Here is a 10518-nt window from a genome sequence, read left to right as displayed (position 1 = left end):
TTGAAATCATTGTTTGTTGTCATTGAGTATTTGATACTACTGATTGTAATTTCTCTTTCCTGCAGACCTTATTGCCCTTCCTGGGGAGAGTTATGTGCTTTGGCTTGTTACTAAGGTTATCTGCGGTGGGCCTTAATGTACGCAGGTGTGGGTCTTGTGTGTACGCGTGTTTGAATTTGCTCACTCTCTTACTCCGTGTTGAGGAGTCCTTCAGGTTATTGCTGTACATTTTAACTGGCTATCTGCCATTTGGTACGTATCCAAATTACAGAGTGTATTAGTCTGTAACAGGTCCCAGCAATGGTATACCTTTACTTATTTAATCTTGTTTGAATTATCTGATTATTCCTTTAAATGGTTCAACTATGGGACTTAACATCTGAGGTCATCAGTCCCCTAGAACTTAGAACTACTTAAACCTAACTAAACGAAGGACATCACACACATCCATGCCCCAGGCAGGATTGGAACCTGCGACCGTAGCGGTCGCGCGGTTCCAGCCTGAAGCGGCTAGAACCGCTCGGCCACCCCGGCCGCCTATTCGTTTAAATGAATTTGTACGTTGTTCCTTGTTATTTCTAGGAAGGTTAACTTGCAATGTTATGAGCGGGCCGCTCCTATACTGAAGTTCTAATAGTTGGTTTCCTTGGAAAAAAAACCCTTTAACTGCCCATGTAAGTATTGCTTTGTATGTTAATTTCTATCAAACTTGCTTGCTGTTTGTTGTTTGGTGTATGTTGACAGCTTTGTATCGGCAATGTTGAAGTGTTGCTGTTTTGCTGGTCCGGGGCAGTGACGCGTTTTCCCTCTGCTTCGGCGGCTTTCCCATCATCGCACGAGGTCTAGGTGTTGGCGGATCACACGTTCTTCCGCGGATCTCGTCTTCTAGCTTCAAGTTGAACAGTTTATTGTGATTCTTTGGGTGTCATGCTGTGGCGGAGGTGTCGCTGGATTAGGACTTGGTTTTTGTAAGGTCCTTGTGTGCATGTGAGGAAAGGTATTGGGCAAACTGAACATTAAGTTTCTTGACTTATAAAAAAATCAGGGATACGTGTCATTATCATTTTAATAGTGGTTTAGTGTTTTAGGAGCCCGATAGTTTCGATAGTTTATTTATATACTTGATTTATGTATAACAGCCTTGTGACAAAGGAATGAAATATTACTGTTTGCTACTGGTTTCACTCGTGGTCAGCTTGGCCATATCTTGTCTATGTGCGAGCAGAATGACGTTGCTTACGACACCACAGTGCCGTCATTTGCTTTACGCTCCCTAGTATTTTTAGTAAAAGGAAAATTTAATGCTCAGTGGAGAGGTATGCATTTTTAATGTCTTTTATTTAACATTTGTTGACCTTGTATTCAAGTCCTGTTCCAGCTCACAGTTGTAATGCTAGTCGCGTGGACACTGCCGCCACAGATTTATTTAATCAATTAACTGTTCGTAATCGGGACACCATTGTACTGCACAGTTGGCATGTTCCTCGAGTACCATTTGTAATTTTATGTAAAATGTAAATGTCGTCGTGCATCGTGATTTTAATTTAAAAACCTTAACTGTTTGTTGAATTTGGCAAGAGGCTTGGTAACTTAATTGGCTCATGAAAGAATTGTTATTAATAAAAAAAATATTTGTTTGGAATGATGAATGACACATAAAGTTGGGCCACCCTTCCACGTGTTTTCCTTAAATTAATCCTGATCCTTGTTCTGGGTCTCAAAAATAACAGCAGCCCTATCACATCTCTGGGGCACTCCTGATGATCCTCTTGTCTCTGATGAAAATTCACCGTCGATGAAACCGTACTTGGTTATATTGCTTAAGAAGTCTTCGAGCCAATCACATATCTGGGAACTTATTCCGTCTCCTTGTACCATCGTTAACAGTGGGCAGTGTGACACCGTGTCAAATGCTTTGCGGAAGTCTCGGAATATGTAATCCGTCTACTGCCCTTTAACCATGGTTCGCAGGATCTCATGTGAGAAAAGGGCAAACGTATATGTAGTTTCATTATGTTCTTCAGTGTAAAATAAAATCTACTGCAATGAGCAAGATCTACATTAAAGAAAAGTTCGCGCTTTCGATTAGGAAAGGTTCTGATCACACCACGGGTTGTCCAACATGACAGTAATATACACTCCTGGAAATGGAAAAAAGAACACATTGACACCGGTGTGTCAGACCCACCATACTTGCTCCGGACACTGCGAGAGGGCTGTACAAGCAATGATCACACGCACGGCACAGCGGACACACCAGGAACCGCAGTGTTGGCCGTCGAATGGCGCTAGCTGCGCAGCATTTGTGCACCGCCGCCGTCAGTGTCAGCCAGTTTGCCGTGGCATACGGAGCTCCATCGCAGTCTTTAACACTGGTAGCATGCCGCGACAGCGTGGACGTGAACCGTATGTGCAGTTGACGGACTTTGAGCCAGGGCGTATAGTGGGCATGCGGGAGGCCGGGTGGACGTACCGCCGAATTGCTCAACACGTGGGGCGTGAGGTCTCCACAGTACATCGATGTTGTCGCCAGTGGTCGGCGGAAGGTGCACGTGCCCGTCGACCTGGGACCGGACCGCAGCGACGCACGGATGCACGCCAAGACCGTAGGATCCTACGCAGTGCCGTAGGGGACCGCACCGCCACTTCCCAGCAAATTAGGGACACTGTTGCTCCTGGCGTATCGGCGAGGACCATTCGCAACCGTCTCCATGAAGCTGGGCTACGGTCCCGCACACCGTTAGGCCGTCTTCCGCTCACGCCCCAACATCGTGCAGCCCGCCTCCAGTGGTGTCGCGACAGGCGTGAATGGAGGGACGAATGGAGACGTGTCGTCTTCAGCGACGAGAGTCGCTTCTGCCTTGGTGCCAATGATGGTCGTATGCGTGTTTGGCGCCGTGCAGGTGAGCGCCACAATCAGGACTGCATACGACCGAGGCACACAGGGCCAACACCCGGCATCATGGTGTGGGGAGCGATCTCCTACACTGGCCGTACACCACTGGTGATCGTCGAGGGGACACTGAACAGTGCACGGTACATCCAAACCGTCATCGAACCCATCGTTCTACCATTCCTAGACCAGCAAGGGAACTTGCTGTCCCAACAGGACAATGCACGTCCGCATGTATCCCGTGCCACCCAACGTGCTCTAGAAGGTGTAAGTCAACTACCCTGGCCAGCAAGATCTCCGGATCTGTCCCCCATTGAGAATGTTTGGGACTGGATGAAGCGTCGTCTGACGCGGTCTGCACGTCCAGCACGAACGCTGGTCCAACTGAGGCGCCAGGTGGAAATGGCATGGCAAGCCGTTCCACAGGACTACATCCAGCATCTCTACGATCGTCTCCATGGGAGAATAGCAGCCTGCATTGCTGCGAAAGGTGGATATACACTGTACTAGTGCCGACATTGTGCATGCTCTGTTGCCTGTGTCTATGTGCCTGTGGTTCTGTCAGTGTGATCATGTGACGTATCTGACCCCAGGAATGTGTCAATAAAGTTTCCCCTTCCTGGGACAATGAATTCACGGTGTTCTTATTTCAATTTCCAGGAGTGTATTTTAATTTCACACAGCTGCGTACTCAATTTCATAGTAGACTCTTACGTGAATTGTAAAACTTACAGTGTAAACGACGCCTTCCAGAATGAGGCCCGGCTGCTGACATATTTGGTCGCAATACGAGGAGTGTACCTTCTAAACAGTTTACTGGTAGTCACAAAGTATAAAGCAGCCTCAATATTTGTGCCTCACAACTTCCTGGTAACATCTTGAAAAGTTTTTCTCTCTAACAAACACCTTTTTCGCATAGGAAATAACTACACTGACTTCAGAATGCTTTAAGTTTAATTGTGGGCTGTTCTGTGCAAATATTATACCAGACGAGTTATGTGTTTTAATTTGATATAAAAAACCGTAAGCACTCTTTCCGCTTTCTTGAGGTAAACGACATCATCTGTGGCCATGACAAAGAACTTTTAATTTTCTTCAGCAGTCCATGTAATACCCAAAAATTGTAATTTCCGAAACGTTAATAAAACTTTATTGATGTTTTTTAAAGTTAAAACCCTGAGGAAATACCCCATTTTCAACACAGTGAACTTTACCCATAATTGCACGCCATTCAGAAAAATGTAAATAATATGTAAAAAGGGGGCTCACAGTTTCTAGCTGCTACGTCCCTGTATAGAATTTTATTCGTGTTTCAGGTTGCATCATGTCTGAGTTAAAGCTTGAATTCTCGAAAAAATTCACCATCTTCATCATCAGGAGCTGACTGCCCAGAGCGATGTATGTATTTCATATATATTTATATATATAAAAATGAGAAAACTTTTGAGAATTTTTCATTTCACTCAAAATTTGTTAAAGACGTAAGACATATGGATTACGTGAAATGTCTACATTTGCAGATGAATACGCCAAGCGGCTCTGAGGAACCATCTATGGACTCGTACTGAAACATTCACGTTATACGCCGTGTAGCTTCCACGAATGGCAATGTCCACACTGACTCAGGCACGCAGCCATCGTGCAGGTGGCGAGTACTGCCTCTGGACACTTTGTTCGGCAACTGTTCGACCTATTTCCGTAGCTCGGTAAGAGTTGCAGGTGGACGAATCACTTGTCCTCTCATCATATCCCACACGTGCACGGTTGGAGACAATCCTTGCGTTCCTGATCACTTTGCAGAGTACAGTGTGTCCGCGAAGTACCTCCGCAACGGCGAGCTCCCAGCGTCTTGCTTTGCTTGGCAGCACATTCATATCACTGCATAATTTAGGGGCCGGGATTTTCTACTAGTGGCTGAAGTTGTGTTGGGAGATGGGTTTCAACATTATTACAATTAAAACAATGAAATTAATTAATTATTGTTGTTGTTGTGATCTTCAGACCTGAGACTGGTTTGATGCAGCTCTCCATGCTACTCTATCCTGTGCAAGCTTCTTCATCTCCCAGTACTTAATGCAACCTACATCCTTCTGAATCTGCTTAGTGTATTCATCTCTTGGTCTCCCTCTACGATTTTTACCCTCCACGCTGTCCTCCAATGCTAAATTTGTGATTCCTTGATCCTTCAGGACATGCCCTACCAACCGGTCCCTTCTTCTTGTCAAGTTGTGCCACAAACTCTTCTTCTCCCCTATTCTATTCAAGACCTCCTCATTGGTTATGTGATCTACTCATCTAATCTTCAGCATTCTTCTGTAGCACCACATTTCGAAAGCTTCTATTCTCTTCTTGTCCAAACTATTTATCGTCCATGTTCCACTTCCATACATGGCTACACTCCATACAAATACTTTCAGAAACGACTTCCTGACCCTTAAATCTATACTAGATGTTAACAAATTTCTCTTCTTCAGAAACGCTTTCCTTGTCATTGCCAGTCTACATTTTATATCCTCTCTACTTCGACCATCATCAGTTATTTTACTCCCTAAATAGCAAAACTCCTTTACTACTTTAAGTGTCTCATTTCCTAATCTAATTCCCTCAGCATCACCCGATTTAATTCGACTACATTCCATGATCCTCGTTTTACTTTTGTTGATGTTCATCTTATATCCTCCTTTCAAGACACTGTCCATTCCGTTCAACTGCTCTTCCAAGTCCTTTGCTATCTCTGACAGAATTACAATGTCATCGGCAAACCTCAAAGTTTTTATTTCTTCTCCCTGGATTTTAATACCTACTCCGAATTTTTCTTTCGTTTCCTTTACTGCTTGCTCAATATACAGATTGAATAACATCGGGGAGAGGCTACAACCCTGTCTCACTCCCTTCCCAACCACTGCTTCCCTTCCATGTCCCTCGACTCTTATAACTGCCATCTGGTTTCTGTACAAATTGTAAATAGCCTTTCGCTCCCTGTATTTAACCCCTGACACCTTTATAATTTGAAAGAGAGTATTCCAGTCAACATTGCCAAAAGCTTTCTCTACGTCTACAAATGCTAGAAACGTAGGTTTGCTTTTTCTTAATCTTTCTTCTAAGATAAGTCGTAAGGTCAGTATTGCCTCACGTGTTCCAACATTTCTACGGAATCCAAGCTGATCTTCCCCGAGGTCGACTTCTACAATTTTTTCCATTCGTCTGTAAAGAATTCGCGTTAGTCTTTTGCAGCTGTGACTTATTAAACTGATAGTTCGGTAATTTTCACATCTGTCAACACCTGCTTTCTTTGGGATTGGAATTATTATATTCTTCTTAAAGTATGAGGGTATTTTGCCTGTCTCATACATCTTTTTCACCAAATGGTACAGTTTTGTCATGACTGGCTCTCCCAAGGCCGTCAGTAGTTCTAATGGAATGTTGTCTACTCCCGGGGCCTTGTTTCGACTCAGGTCTTTCACTGCTCTGTCAAACTCTTCACGCAGTATCGTATCTCCCATTTCATCTTCATCTACATCATCATCCATTTCCCTAATATTCTCCTCAAATACATCGCCCTTGTATAGACCCTCTATATACTCCTTCCACCTTTCTGCTTTCCCTTCTTTGGTTAGAACTGGGTTTCCATCTGAGCTCTTGGTATTCATACAAGTGGTTCTCTTTTCTCCAAAGGTCTCTTTAATTTTCCTGTAGGCAGTATCTATCTTACCCCTTGTGAGATAAGCCTCTACATACTTACATTTGTCCTACACCCATCCCTGCTTAGCAGTTTTGCACTTCCTGTCGATCTCATTTTTGAGACGTTTGTATTCATTTTTGCCTGCTTCATTTACTGCATTTTTTTATATTCTCCTTTCATCAATTAAATTCAATATTTCTTATGTTACCCAAGGATTTCTACCAGCCCTCGCCTCTTTACCTACTTGATCCTCTGCTGTCTTCACTACTTCATCCCTCAAAGCTACCCATTCTTCTTCTACTGTATTTCTTTCCCCCAGTCCTTACGCTCCCCCTGAAACTCTCTACAACCTCTGCTTTAGTCAGTTTATCCAGGTCCCATCTCCTTAAATTCCCACCTTTTTGCAGTTTCTTCAGTTTTAATCTACAGTTCATAAGCAATAGATTGTGGCCAGAGTCCACATCTGCCCCTGGAAATGTCTTACAATTTAAAACGTGGTTCCTAAATCTCTGCCTTACCATTATATAAGCTATCTGATACCTTTTAGTACGTCCAGGGTTCTTCCATGTACACAACCTTCTTTCATGATTCTTGAACCAAGTGTTAGCTATGATTAATTTATGCTCTGTGCAAAATTCTACCAGACCGCTACCTCTTTCATTTCTTACCAAATGGTTCAAATGGCTCTGAGCACTATGGGACTCAACTGCTGAGGTCATTAGTCCCCTAGAACTTAGAACTAGTTAAACCTAACTAACCTAAGGACATCACAAACATCCATGCCCGAGGCAGGATTCGAACCTGCGACCGTAGCGGTCTTGCGGTTCCAGACTGCAGCGCCTTTAACCGCACGGCCACTTTGGCCGGCTCATTTCTTACCCCCAATCCGTATTCACCTACTATGTTTCCTTCTCTCCCTTTTCCTACTCTCGAATTCCAGTCACCCATGACTATTAAATTTTCGTCTCCCTTCACTACCTGAATAATTTCTTTTATCTCATCATACATTCCATCAATTTCTTCATCATCTGCAGAGCTAGGTGGCATATAAACTTGTACTACAGTAGTAGGCGTGGGCTTCATGTCTATATTGGCCACAATAATGCGTTCACTATGCTGTTTGTGGTAGCTTACCCGCACTCCTATTTTTTTATTCATTATTAAATCTACTCCTGCATTACCCCTATTTGATTTTGTGTTTATAACTCTGTTGTCACCTGACCAGAAGTCTTGTTCCTCCTGCCACCGAACTTCACTAATTCCCACTATATCTAACTTTAACCTATCCATTTCCATTTTTAAATTTTCTAATCTACCTGCCCGATTAAGGGATCTGACATTCCACGCTCTGATCTGTAGAACGCCACTTTTCTTTCTCCTGATAACGACATCCTCCTGAGTAGTCCCCGCCCGGAGATCCGAATGGGGGACTATTTTACCTCCGTAATATTTTACCCAAGAGGACGCCATCATCATTTAATCATGCAGTAAATCTGCATGCCCTCGGGAAAAATTACGGCTGTAGTTTCCCCTTGCTTTCAGCCTTTCGCAGTACCAGCACAGCAAGGCCGTTTTGGTTAGTGTTACAAGGCCAGATCAGTCAATCATACAGACTGTTGCCCCTGCAACTACTGAAAAGGCTGCTGCCCCTCTTCAGGAACCACACGTTTGTCTGGCCTCTCAGCAGATACCCCTCCGTTGTGGTTGCATCTACGGTACGGCCATCTGTATCGCTGAGGCACGCAAGCCTCCCCACCAACGGCAAGGTCCATGGTTCATGGGGGGGAATTAATTATATTAATTACAATTAAATACACTATAGTCAACAATACCACAGCAGGTGCTGGAAATATTTTCCTCTTTCTTGAAGGAATAAAAAATACACTACTGGCCACCGTAAATGCAACACCCTGAAGGAAGCATCCGAATCAAGTGAAATTTACACCATGGGTTTGCAGCGATGAGATATGCAACTGATTAGAATTTCAGCGCAGACGCACATCACGCGCGCCTGTGGCGCCGCCTCATAGCGCCATTTAAGGCTTGGCGATTTCGACGAGTGTACGTTCGGCACGTGTGTTTACCTTGTGGTTGTTTCACAATACGATCAGTTATGCCTCGTAGACAACAGCGAACATCTTTTGATCAAGTATCCGAGTTCTACAGAGGAAGGATAGTGGCTTACCGATATTGTGGATTATCATACAGAGAAATCGCTAGTCGTGTTGGACGAAACCAAACAACTGTAATGCGGATATGTGACCGTTGGATGCAGGAGGGTACGACGGACCGACGTGGTCGATCGCATTCACCTCGGTGCACCACTGCACGTGGTGATAGGCAAATTGTGCGCATGGCAGTGACGGATCGCTCAGTGACATCCCGAACCATAGCACAGCACATTGCGTCTGTAACGCATCATCCAGTGTCTGCGCGTACCATTCGACGCCGTTTACAGCAGAGTGGTCTGTCCGCAAGACGTCCATTGCTTCGTCTACCATTGACGCAGAACCACAGACGTCTCCGTTGCCAATGGTGTGATGACAGATGGATGTGGACGGCAGAATGGAATGACGTTGTCTTTACTGACGAGGCACGCTTCTGTCTGCAGCACCACGATGGTCGGATTCGAGTGTGGAGACACCGTGGAGGGAGGATGCTGGACAGCTGCATTATGCACCGCCACACTGGTCTTGCCCCAGGTATTATGGTATGGGGCGGTATTGGTTATTACTCTCAAAAAAATGGCTCTGAGCACTATGGGACTCAACTGCTGAGGTCATTAGTCCCCTAGAACTTAGAACTAGTTAAACCTAACTAACCTAAGGACATCACAAACATCCATGCCCGAGGCAGGATTCGAACCTGCGACCGTAGCGGTCTTGCGGTTCCAGACTGCAGCGCCTTTAACCGCACGGCCACTTCGGCCGGCGGATATTACTCTCGCACGCCTCTAGTACGCATTGCCGGTACTTTAAATAGCTGGCGCTACATATCCGAGGTGCTGGAGCCAGTTGTCCTTCCTTACCTTCAGGGCTCGTCCACAGCCATATTTCAACAGGATAATGCGCGACCACACGTGGCACGCATTGTCCAAAGGTTCTTCGTCAATAACCAGATTGAATTGCTTCCCTGGCCGGCTCGCTCTCCGGATCTTTCGCCGATAGAAAACATGTGGTCCATGGTTGCTCAACGAGTGACCCAGATTACATCCCCAGCTGCCACACCAGATGATCTTTGGCAACGTGTGGAAGCTGCTTGGGCTGCTGTACCCCAGGAACACATCCAACGTCTCTTTGACTCAATGCCGAGACGTGTGGCAGCGGTGATCTCCAACAATGGCGGCTACTCTGGCTACTGATTCTGGCAGGAACCACATGTCACAGACGTCTGTAAACGTAATCATTTGATGCTTGGTCAACATGTTATCTACAAAATAAATTTTGTTGTGCTACCTCTTGTCTTTCTTGGTGTTGCATTTACGGTGGCCAGCAGTGTAAATGTTCAGATGTGCGTGAAATCTTATGGGACTTCTCTGCTAAGGTCATCAGTCCCTAAGCTTACACACTACTTAACCTAAATTATCCTAGGGACAAGCACACACAGCCATGCCCGAGGGAGGACTCGAACCTCCGCCGGGACCAGCCGCACAGTCCATCACTGCAACGCCCCTGACCGCTCGGCTAATCCCGCTCGGCGTTGAAGGAATAGCTCAACACGTTTACATTGATTTGTGAACACCCCTACCAATGTTTCACGTGTACTCGAATGCACATATTCAACTACCGCCGTCTTCACTTCATCTATTGTCTTTGTGTTATATTGATACACAAATGTTTAAGCCGCACCCGAAAGGAAGTAATCGAGCGGAAACAGATCCGGTGAGGGCGCGGGGGCCAGAGGTCTTTCATAATTACTCTGTCTCAGAAGATTTCACCTAAAG

The sequence above is a fragment of the Schistocerca serialis genome, chromosome 6 (genome assembly GCF_023864345.2).
Source record: "Schistocerca serialis cubense isolate TAMUIC-IGC-003099 chromosome 6, iqSchSeri2.2, whole genome shotgun sequence".
NCBI lineage: Eukaryota > Metazoa > Arthropoda > Insecta > Orthoptera > Acrididae > Schistocerca > Schistocerca serialis.
This window is presented reverse-complemented; position numbering follows the sequence as displayed.